The 12,530-nt window shown below is 40.9% G+C and overlaps 1 protein-coding gene across 1 annotated transcript in view; it reads right to left on the bottom strand.

The window, feature by feature from the left end:
• The window catches only part of LOC148052339 (uncharacterized), a 148,012-nt gene that overhangs the window by 30,569 nt on the left and 104,913 nt on the right, over positions 1-12,530 (bottom strand). The window contains exons 8-13 of the mRNA XM_087732930.1: positions 9,451-9,682; positions 9,003-9,181; positions 5,623-5,769; positions 4,991-5,158; positions 2,773-2,875; positions 2,279-2,562 (exon numbers count right to left, since the gene is read on the bottom strand). The gene's annotated coding sequence lies outside the window, so the exon portion shown is untranslated. The remainder of the gene's footprint in view (positions 1-2,278; positions 2,563-2,772; positions 2,876-4,990; positions 5,159-5,622; positions 5,770-9,002; positions 9,182-9,450; positions 9,683-12,530) is intronic.

The following is a 12,530-nucleotide window of genomic DNA, read 5'->3' as shown; positions in this document are numbered from 1 at the left end:
AGGAAACTGAGCCTCAAAGAGGCTGCCCCGCTTTTCTCCTCCTTTCTTCCATGTTGGCCGGTCATGCAATGTAGGTGAAACATAGGTGCCCCACGTTTCCCTTCAGTATGATTTGGTCTAAACGCAATGCATAGTAGGCATGACTGGCTATTGGTGCCCATACTGTATGAAACAAGTTATCTGCAACAGAGTTGAAAAGCAACTTATCCCCAGCAATACTTCCACCACCAATGTTTAGTCCATATGACTGTGGTTATATATCCATGTCTAAGTTAAAATGCAACATCTTCTATTTGCATGGACATTTCCTATAAAGATGCAATGCACAATTCCAGACCGTTTCATGAGGACATGGTTAAAACAGCTATGAAACCTCCTTAAATTACAAGAATTCCTACTTTTCCAGTGTGTAGCATGACTCTTTCAGCAACACAAAAGAATCTCAGCATACACCCTAAATAAATACCAGCTGTAATGGCTGCTGGTTAAATAAGGATCCTCCCAAACAGCAGAGAACCACATTTTCCCTGTTACATCAATGAAGGGACTGAGCAGTCAGACATCCTGCTATCCTCTATGTTCTTTCATTCCTATTCCAAGTTGGTTTGAGGGGAATGCGAGGAATAAGATAGCAACTTCACTGTTTTACTTGCTTTTTTCTTTTATCCTCGTAAGAGGAAAAATGGGGTGGGAGGTGCAGCAAGGGAGGTATCTCGAAACAGTACAGGTCCTGTCCTGTACGTACTGAGGACAGTACTTCCTCTTGCCAGGAGCTGTGACAAGAAGGGTGGTTTCTCCCAGCTGGCCTCCAGTTGTCTTGGCTGGTTTTATTATGACCAACTGGCTGATACCAAAGCTCCAGCACACTCATTTGTAAGTACTGCTCTCCTTGTGAGCCAAACGATTGAGTAGCTGTCGTCTTTGTGTTACAAGGTGGCAAAGCTGCCCGCAGTGGATTTGGGAGAAGCCAACGCCCCTGCTAAGAAGTCCAGATTTGGGAACATCCTAGCCCTTTGTGTAAATGTGCTATGGGAATTGATCCATATTGATTGGTTCACAAAGTAATGGGCCTGAGCCAGGCTCCTGTCTTGGGAGGAGGGCTGTATCAGAAGTTATTTCCACTTTGTTTTAAAACCCACTTGCCTAAAAGCTCACCAAAAAACGCACAGGTGCCATTTTGTGATGGGGTAGCTGCCCTGCATGGAAGAGCAACATTACCAGGAGAGGTGGCTACAGACCTTTTCTGCTTACAGGGTACTCATATAAGATATAAATGAAGTAACAGATTAATTTGTGTAGCTTTAGTTTGTTACTGAGCCTCACCAAAATGAGGATATTATAAAGTCTTTACAGTACTGAAGAATCAGGGATCAATAGTTATTTCAGGCAGACTGTCTGAGACCGTAAACATCATAGACATTGGTCAGACACACAAACACTGTAAGCGTACATATAATATCAGCATTTTTAAACATCTCCCCTCACACACCAACTTAATAGGTACTTTTTAGCAATACTCATGGCTTGGATATAATCCAGTCACTATCCACAATGTATTTTGAGGGCTAGGGGAGGTAAGGGAAGCCAAAAACCTGCACAATTGCGTTCATTTTTTTATTTAGTTCTACTTATATGTTCCTGAATTCATCAGCAGTAGTGGTTTGAGGTCACGCAACTCCTTATCTCCCCGTTTCTCTTGTATGTGCTTACGGAGGTTAAGAAAGCGGACTTTTATTTTCTTCTTCCCAATGGTCTAAGAGAGTTATATGGAATCATTAATTATGAAAATTAGTATCATTCTAAACATCGAAGTTTGATAAGATAATAAATATCATTCATACTATATGTCATGAGTTTGGTTCATATTTTGTACCCTCTTCAAACCTGCTCAAGTATAGTATAAACCAGTGTCACATCTAATAAATTACCACAAGGAAAAGACCTGGTCTTTGTTGCCTGTTGCTTTAGAAGCATCAGATTTCAATTATGTTTAACAGGGGGTTTTGCCTTTTTTTTTTTTTTCTCCATTGAATGCTTCAAACCAGTTTGGCAATCCTTAAAAGGTTAATGAGTACTGTCTGCTACAGAATGCCAAACTGATTTAATTCAGAAAATGAGAAAACATTCCTAAAATGTAATCAGCTGTCACTTAGGAAATGACATACAACAGGAGAGGGGTGTTTTACATTTTGTTTCCTAAGCAGGGCTTCTGAGAGGTCTAGAGAAAACATCAGGTAGTTCCTGCACAAGATGCGTCTCTCTCCAAAATTGTTTTTACCTGGAAGAGCAAACAGCAGTCATTCATTGTCCCAGTTTCTGTCCCTCTAGGTAGTCACAGCCTTGATCCTTATTTGCTCAGGACATCCCAGCCTCAGTTACAGAGTGCAACACCTTGCACACGTCTCATTGAGTGGCACCTTTTGTGCATCCCAGTGCTCCTCCAGCATCTCAGGGTGATCTGAACATGGTGTGGCAGGGACAGGGCGGAGGTGCTCGGCAGTTCCAGGACCTCCTCCTTGCACCTGGGGATGGCTGCTTGGGGTTGAAGGGAGTCTCCTTGTCCTTCCCAGAAAAGGAGAGAAAAATGAGACTGGCTGTGTGGGTCAGAGTGGCAAGGAGAAGAGAGCACTTCTTTGCTCTGTGGAACCCATGCACCCAGGAGCAATCCTCCACCAACAACCTTTTTGACATGGTGGACCCATTGAAAATGCCATTCTTCATCACAGGTTTCCCCTCTTTGAGGGGGTACCTAGGGGTTTCTGGAAAACTCACCATGTCCACAAGCACTGCAGATCTTCAGAGGGCTCACACTCCTGCTTCCTAACACCTGCTGCAGATCAGTTTGTCAGGGCCATGTTTTACAGTTTTGGCAAGTCTTGGGAAGAGTCGTAGAAATTACATCATTTTTCCTGAGTTGAAATGCTAAGCAATTTTACATTGTTAATGGAATTAAGACGATAGTTTAAAATAGTATGATCTCAGACTAAAAGTGATGTCTTGCAGATCTTCAGATACTACAGTTTTCTGTGATCCTGAAGTTCTTGTGATGGAAATGTGCTCTAAAATGGCTGCCAGACCCTGCCCCTTTTCACAGCACCATGCTGCTGTGCTCTTTTCACTCTGCGCAACACCCCTACACCACTAAAAATGTTTAGTAGCAATATCTGACACTTACAGAATGCTTTTCATCTATAGGCATTAAAGATAGGTCATCTTTATTTCTTTTATAGAGTAGAATAAAAAAAAAAAAAACATCTTGGGTGACCTGCCAAAGGCTGCTGTGGATCCAGAGCATGGTTCAGTCTTGCTGCCTTCCCAGCTCTGTTTTCCTGCACCCTCTGTGCCCAGCTCCACAACAGCCCAGGAGCAAACCCCCAGAACATTTCTGAAGCAATATGCAAACAAACTATTTTTAGGCAACAAGTTACTTGCAGATACTGTTGGAATATGATACAATGTGCTTACAGCACTACTCTTTTAATGGCTTTACCCAGACCTTTTTTGCAGCTTTAATCCCTACAACTCCCTGCTCTGCACTCTGTAGCAGTTGAATATCCATAAGGAAGACTGGCATTTAATCCAAAGATTTCATCCATATTATCACCAGAATTCCTAACTTTTTTCATCCCAGTTGTATTTAGTGAGCCTCACTTTTACTGTCAGCAGAAGGAACCCTTCTTGCTTGATCTCTGAGCACACAGAAGTAGTACAATGAGTTTCTTCTACCTGGTTAGCATAGACCACCTTCCATACATTCTGAATGTATCAAGAATGCTGTAAAGTTTAAATTGGGCTATCTGTAATTAACTATGCTTTTAAGAGTTTGTAGGCAATTTCAGAGCAGGGCTCTACCGTATTAACAGTTTCACAAGGAGGAAGCAGAATTTATACAGAGGAAACAAACACAAGCATGTTATTTGATGGCAATGAAATTCATTTTAAAAAAGAGGGATTGCAGTAAACTGGGGGTGTTTTGCATGGCAGTTTCCTATGGACAATATCTAAGTAATCAATTAATTAAATTAGCAAAACCCCAAGCAAATTTTTCAGCTGTATAATTCTCAGGAGACAATGTCACCTAAAAACATATTTACTCTATTTTTATCACATTTGCAATTTGTGTAAGTCTAATTGTTTTTTAGTTTACCCACAGTAATGATGGTTTCCTTAATAGTCTTTTATGTAACAGCTTATAGGGAGGAGCAACACTGGACTCCTGGAATTTGGAGGTAGGCACAGAAAAGAAGTTACTTGCCACTAGCTGAGAGGTTTTCCTACCTGCCAGCTCAATGCAAAGAATTACTGTATACAAGTATTTTTATTCTGGTTCTTTTCAGAGAAGTTTCATTGGTTATATTTCCAATGGCTTCAGCAGATACATGGAAAAAGAAATCATTATTAGATTTCACGTTGCACTTAGAAAATTTGACAGAAAAGTAAAAAGTAAAATTTGACAGAAGAGCAGCAAGTCTAATGGTTACTGGTGTGTTTCTTATACCCTTTAAATAGAGACCAAAAGGAATTATGAAAAATATGTTTCGCAGACCAATTATGTCCAGGCGTCTTGTGGTTGTTTCCCCCACAGTTTAGAAACAAAGACAGGGAGGGTGGGGACAAAAAACCATAAAACCCTACTTGTGCCTTAGCTCACATGAGCTTTCCTCAAGGAATATCCTATACCTTACTAAACCATAAGAGATACGCCCTAAGCTCCTCTGCGCCCTGCCAGGGTGCTGGGCAGGCTGCGACGCCCATGGAAGGTTTGGGAGTGAGACCATGTGGTTCCCTCTCTGCCCGGGAAGCTCGAAGAACAGCCTACAGGGCTGGTGCATGTTTCTCACATTACCTTCCTACTGTAGGGTCTTAAAGGCATAAGCTTAGTAGCAGTCTGCAAACTCTCTGGGACAAGCAGGAGGGCCTGATTTAAAACAGTAATTGCGCTGCAATGTAAAGCAGTGGTTATTAATAATAGTAGTATCTAATAGCTTACTCTTCAATAGTATGCTGGCGGAGAATCATCATTTTCTAATTAATCAGCTGATACTTTGTTCAGGATCAGCAATAACAGCTCCGTGTCACATCACTCTCTGCAGATGTAGTGGATGTGTGGCTCTGCTGAAAGACGGTGATGCCCACAGCTGCCACAGCATTCCTGGGTCTGGCAATCGATAGAAAGGATCCTGCCTGTTTCATTTTCTATCACCTCTTTAATGTCTTTATTGATACAGTACTTAAAATCTGTCATTAGCTCATACATATGCCTAAATCCTCTCTCTTTTGCAGTTTAACATACCATGCCAACAACAGGAAACAAAATTTATTACTTTTCCAAACAGGCAGAAATGTTTAAAAGTTATTGCACAGTATGGTTTAATACAAATCCATTGACTGTTTGGGGGCAGTACTTCAGATCATGTGGAAACTGCACATTTATATTTTCCGAACTGCACATTTTTCACATTTCTGACAAACTTATTTACAATCAATATGTCAACAACAACCAAGAATCAAAAAAATAAACCGTACGGTGCAACAAACGGCCACGATACATGGCTGTGCCAGCTCAGAATATCCCATTTCTCCCCCCCAAACTGCCATGCCCTCACCACGCCGCCTGCTCACCTCCTCCCGCAGCACCAGGCTTACATGCCCTCCCAGGCTCTGGCTGAGCCCGCATTTTCAGAGGCAAAGAGCCACGTGCAACTTGGCTGCTCATCCTGATGTAGCATCTTTCAACTCATCCTCTGGAGACTTGCGTTTGGTGCTTACCTGAAATTTAGAAATAAACCGTAGGCTGATGCAACTGGATGCGGGTGAAAAAGAAAAATTAAAGATTGCTGGATATTAAGTGTTTTCAAAACAAATTACTTGCTTCCTTAGTCATACCTAGGAGTAATATTATCTACAGCTAATATAGGAAACCAAAGGCGATCCCAAGTGATCTTGTGTGCGTGCCACTAGCTGACAAGTACATCGAGGGACACTGCCTCAAATCAATGGCTGAGTGCTGGACTTCACTCTCACGTATGACAATTATTTGACATAAATATGATAATTATACTTATGCGTTCACTGATATACCCTTCTCTTCATTCAGATAATTCCTTCTCCCTTTTACCTTGCCTGGGAAAAGCTCCTTCGTCTTGCTAAAATTTTAGAAGTCATTCAAAGCTGCATTTAGCACTCCCTTTCTGTACCACCGAAGTCACCTAATAACCTAGCAAATGCGTATGCTTTCCCTCCTCCTCTGACAGCTTAGGGAATGAAGGTCAAAAGTATTGCCCAATGCTAGGCAGGTGTCTTCTGCGGTCTGAAGAAAGAGGAGGCAATCCGAGAGAGTCATTTCTAACACTGTGACCATATCTGTGGTGTTCATCATTTCTTCTTCACCCCCCTAAACTTTATCTCCTCTCAATTGTGCTTTCCGTAACTGTGCTGAAAATCATTTTGCCCTGTTTTCACAGGGACTTGTCTGGTTTTTATCATCTATCAAAGATATAGAGGTGAAGGTACTGCTGGCCCTGCCGGCAGTGTGTTACTGCCTTGCTTGGAGACACACATGCAGACAAGGCACTGGACCACAGGCGCTCGAGTAAAACCCGTGTATGACAGCAGTGAACTCTTTAAATTCCAATAATTAGATGAACACACTTAACTGGGCTAAAAAGTGATTCTGCTTTTTGTTTCTCAGTACAAATTATGATATCAAGGAGCAACACTCCCCCTAAAGTCACCCCAAACATGTAACCTGCTTATAGACACCCCCGGCTTATATTGGTCTTCAAAGACAATTAAAGAACAAACAGTTCTGCCTAAACTCTCAGTAAATTAATCACTGGCCCAGAAGTCGCTGACTGTCTAGTTGTCTGAACGCCTCTCCAATTTGATGGACCAGAGGGTGCTCTCTGCTGTCTTGGCTGTTCACCTTATGTGAACCTCAAAATCAAACACCTCTGAACAGCACCTCTAATAAAGCAGCTGTGCACTCTGTTGATGCTATTGCTGCTTGTGAATGGCTCCACAAAGACAACAATAATGGAAAAAGCTTTCTGCAGTTTTGTTTTTGTCAAAATGAATCACTAAATTGATGTATTTTTATTCCCTGGCCCCAAATATCATTTCACAGTCCAGAATCATTACATACTCTGCAGTGATTGCTTTCACTAACACTAATATTTTCACAAAGCACTTTGACTAACATGTGTTCCCTATTTCCCAGGGCTACCCAGCATAAATTCCCTGGTGATGAAATGGCCAAGTCCCTTCCCGGGTAAAACAACATACCACAGCCGATGGCTTTGGGGAGTTATTGTAGAAAAATCACTGAAACCATCAACCTAGTGCACAGCAGCAGGCAGAGAGGCAAACAACATCAAGTGGTATTAGCAAGGGGATAGAACAGTAAACAAGAGGTGATACACTTTCTATATAGGAAGATCTTTAATAGCTATAACCCAATACGGAGCTTACCTAGACCTGTTTGCAGGGCTGGGCGCTGCTATACAGGAAGCACAATATTGCCTTGCAAAGGATGTACCATAGGGCAACAAAGATAATATCAGGTCTCTAAAATCTAAGTTGTAAGAAAAGGTTAAGGGGATTGAGTTATTCTCCCTGGAAAATAACAGCCACAGATGCAACCTAAAATTTTTCAAAATTACGGGAATGCTCTGATAAAATCCTTAGTGATACTTTGGGCACAGTAGCAAGGCACTTACAAAGAGAGAAGCGTAAACATTATAAAACTGGGATTAAAGATTCGGAGAACTGAGCTATTTCATGCATACATAATAAAAATTAAAGGTAGTGTTTGTTCCCATTGAGGTCAGCAAAAAATTATCATTGATCTGAAGTAGGTAGAGCTATCCTGGAGTAATTCCCAAGATGAACAAAAACATATTACACAGCAGTTAAAATGATGTTTCCTCAGCTATTAATTTCTGAGCAAATAGCAGCAATGGAAGAGAGAAACACCCAGAAGAAATTAGTAAATTACAATAGAAAGACCCAGTGACATTTCTTCTTTCTGCCTAGTAGATCACACCTTGAAGGAAGTTTCTGGGTCCGAGCTTTCCTGGGCAGGCAGAGAGCTGTGTTTGTCCCAAATGAGAAGCAGATGGCTATAAACCAGGATTTTACTGCTTTGCATCCCCTGTCTGTGTATTCAGAGATGGGGAGAATAAATTGTTGGAAGTTGCCACTTGGACAAGAAACCAAGGCCACAGGTGTGGGGATCTGTGTCCTACAAATCCAGTCACTGTTGAGGCCGATCTAAGTGGGGAGGTGCCTGCCATTGAAACAAAGCAACTCTTCTCCTGCCTGGGAGCTGGTGTGGGGAGAGAATGAGCTTTTGTGATCCCTAACCAAGGAGAGGTATGGGTAACCATCAATCCTGCCCGAAACAGGGGAGAAGTGAGTGCATCCAGCACACTGCAGGGAGGAAAACACTTCCCAGAGCTCTGGCAGAAATGCTGGACAAGCAGCTAAATTCCTTCCCAGAAACTGCTCCAGTGACAACGCAATGCCTCCTGGCTCCCGCCAGCCCACCTCTTGCAATAAATGTCAGCCTACAGCCGTATTGGGCATAATTAGCCTATGATAATAAATTACCCACATTTTCAAGAAAATATTAGAGACCATCATTATTTGGAATAGAGCAGCATTCAGCTGCACAACCCTACCTAATATGATGGATGGAGTAGTCATACCACTGAATACATTTATCTAGAATGAAGTGATTATTTCGAAGATGAACACAGTCAGAAATAAGTGCATATGAATCATATACTACTACACACTGGAGAGTATCAGAGTAGCAGGGGTTGTAGGTCAGCTGACCAGCCCATAGCTTTTAGTTGGTAGATTATTTTGCACATATACCCTAGGATTTTAAAGCTCAGTCTCAAAATCCCTCTGAATTTAAAAATGATTCCATGTTTTCTCCTGGAAGAAAAAAAAAAAAAAAAAAAAGATACAGGAAGGTTTTTTTTTTTTCCCCCTACCTTAGAGAAGATCTTTGGTGTTATTTGACTCCAGTGTCCACCGACAGATGACAGCATATTGCCCAAAATACCACAGGCAAGCATATTGCTAAAATAAATTTGATAACAGCTAATTGTTGTATGAAAAAGAAAGTAAACAATGAAGGACTTCCTGCGAGGACTTGCTCATGTCCAGCTGACTGCAAGAGAAAACAGGAATCGTTACAGTAGAAGAGTCTTATCGGTTCTACAACAAAACTACGCGTTCCGTTTTGACACATTTTAATTCCCGACAATATTTCTTTGGCCTTTTCCAATCATTTTAGTAAAGCAAAGAACACCATCTAGTATCATGGACAAGGCTCACAACTCTGTTCTGCAACAGTAGTCTGGCACTGGCAGCATCTTGCTTTTTTCCCCATGTATTCTAATAGTAGGTAGGGTCACTTTAGACATCAAGCTTGCATACCTGTGAATGAACGTAGGCTCCCTGATCAGTGACTGGGGTCTCCAAAGAGCTCTGAACAAAGTTAGATGCTTTGAACAGGGTGTAGGAATATGCAGCTTTGTGTAGATTCATCTTTCCAAAATGCAGCAGCATAAATATAATTTCTACATATTCCTCTGAATTATGAGCATACTTTTTTTATGCATTTGAAACAACACATGGACTCTTCATGCGAAGGGACCATACCTTGCAACTCAAGAGGAAAAAAAGTTAAATGAATTTTCAGTCATATTCCGTGTTGCCATCATCATCATTGCTGGAAGATATTGCAGTTTTCCTCCCCTCAATCTGTCCCAGTCACAAACAATTTTTTGCCCCCAGAAGCAATGTCTAGATTTTTGTGGATGGGGGTGGTGTAGTCAGCTTCTGAGGAAGCTTGTTTACCAACAACAGTAACCATGCAACATCTCCAGCTGTGAAAAACTAATAAATAGACCTCTTTTACTGTCAGACTAGTGAAAGTATCTTTTTGGATAAGAAAACCAAAAGCAATTTTTAAAAGCTGAAGTTATCTGTTATTAGACATATTTAAGGTGAGTTACCACTAGATATATGGCTGGGTTTTTTTAGATTTATTGTATTTCTTGATAGGTCATCAGTTAAGGATATTTATTACATCAAGCATCCATCCTAACAGCTAAATGTCTTGCTCACCATAAATCAGAATTTTAAGCTAGTTTTTGGATATGATACTACCCATATCCTAAAGCCAACCTCATCATCAGTGGAAACAATATTATAATTGCCTAAGACTTCATGCACAGTGATATTTCTTTGGATTGAAAATAAATGGTACGTATATGAAAAGACCACCAACATTTAATTTTTTGAGATTTGCCCAAAATATTTAAATATATTCTAAACTAAGGAGCTATTTAAAGGTAGGAATCAATGCTACCCCCAAATAGCATTTTTCAAAATATTATAAGTATTGAACATTTGAAACATACAATCAAATGCAGAGAAGTTCAAACATTTTCAGATAATCTGAATGTTTGTTTTCGTATGTTGGATACATTTAGGAAGTACTGAGGCAGGTGAAGCTCCTTAATAACGCCCGCCGAAAGCAGCATGCTAGTAAAAGCATAAAGGAGTCTGACATTAGGATGCAGTACCCATGTGGTAAATAAAAGATGGAGTGAACAGGGAGGAACCTTTTATGGCTCAGCCTATACTTCAAGAGCTGTGATGCTTGAAGGAAACAATTATATTGCATCTAATTTTTCAGAATTTCCAGAACAGTCTGTTGCTTTTTCTTTGGATGGAAAATTTCTACGAAGAGCTGAGTAAGCCTTTTATGCCCTCCTGCACTGAGCTGTCTACCCAAAGCCCTAATGCACTGCTTCAGGGTTAGGGCTCAACTCAGAAAGGGCACTGCCACAGCACCTCTGTTGTTAACAGGGAGAAAAATTCCCTCTCCTCTGTTTCTTGTGCGAGAGCAGCATCTCTTCAAGCTCTCCTCTCTTTCACCAGCTGATGACCAAGAACTTGTCAGGCAGAATAAACTCCAACGTGAATTGGAAATATTAGGAAAAGATGGTGTCTGTTTTGTTAGTGCTTTGGATTCTCATCTGCACATGGTCGTAAAAGAAGAGATTTCCAGATTTCTTTACTCTTGTTAGGGAGATATTTCACTCGTAGCTTGTCTTTTTGCCCAAAGAAAGTGAATATCATGCCTTTCCATAGTCAGACTTGCTTCTTGATAATTCCTGGTCAGTTGAGGAGAAAATTAATTCAAGATTGAGGGAATGAAAAAAGGCAGAACAAGATAGAGAAAAAGAACAGAACAGAAAAGAGAAAATAGGGATTTTTGTTTGCTCCTTTGTTCTTTTATGTAGTTGATCATTCTTTTTCTGTAAAATCAGTATTTTCAGGTAGCTGCTTTTGCCCCAGCCTACGTGAAAATTAATATTGAAACTTATTAGTTTGGAAAATCTGAAACACCGCAATATCAGGAATTGCTACTGAAGTGCACTGGCATGAGGTATCATGAAACTTCAGGGGATCCATAACTGAAGTACCTATCACCCCACGCTCACAGGATGGGAGGCTCTCTGGGAACATGAAGTCCGTTCATTCCTCTCAAAAGTCTTGTTTTCTTCCACTCACTTGTGGGCTGCTTTCTGTTACTGCAAGAGCATACAAAGCTACATCACTTGGTGGTACAGAGGATATAGCACCTGAAGTCGGCAACCTTCTTTCCTGATTTGAATTAACTGCCAAAAGCATAAATGCTGCTCCATCGGGCCAGGCGCAAGGAAGGCAGCAGGATTTCTTCCTGTTCCTTCAGCAATCAGCGCTAACACCACACGCAGAGTATCGCCAGTGCAGGGGATACGGCCCTCTGAGCTCCGTCAGGGGACAGGTAGAAAGGACAAACGGAGTACTGAGAAGATTGCTGGGTTTTTAATTGTCAGTAAATACTAAGAGAGAATTTTACAAAAACAGCTTCCATGTCAAACAGAGCAGTTTCTGAGAGTGCTTTTCAGACACAGCCAGATGGCATTATGTTTCCTGTATACAGCTTACCTAATGCATATATGCACATTTACAAAAACACACACACTTGCATATTTTGATACTGAAATAATTCCATGACTAGAACTCAGTGGTTAGAAGAAAGAGGTTGCTGGATTAGGAACACCAACCAATACCCTCTCTATCAAGGCAGAATTACGTCAGCATATTTTTTAAGTGTTAAAAATCTTCCTTTATAAACTTCATAAAAATGAACTGGAATATGGAATAGAGATGTAATGATCAACTGCTTTGCTTTTCTGATAGGAGTTTGACTCAAATCCCAAACCTCTGAAGGTATAAGACAAATAGGAGACTTGCTCAAATTAATTTACTAAAAGAACGGGTAATCATGAAAATTATCCCAACATTTGATGACAGGGAAGCCTGTGGTCATGCACACCCAGTCACCCACACATCCTGTCACTGAAAACAAAGGATGCATATCAGAATTGAATTGCTAGGAAACTACTGCAAAAGAGCTATTCATATATACACAGGTAAATTAATTAGTAAATAAGCAG

This window comes from Nipponia nippon, unplaced genomic scaffold (genome assembly GCF_047370975.1).
Source record: "Nipponia nippon isolate SJK-2023a ecotype South Korea unplaced genomic scaffold, ASM4737097v1 scaffold_5, whole genome shotgun sequence".
Taxonomy (NCBI): Eukaryota; Metazoa; Chordata; class Aves; order Pelecaniformes; family Threskiornithidae; genus Nipponia; species Nipponia nippon.
The sequence above is the reverse complement of the archived record's forward strand: the minus strand, read 5'-3'. Positions and strand labels throughout refer to the sequence as shown.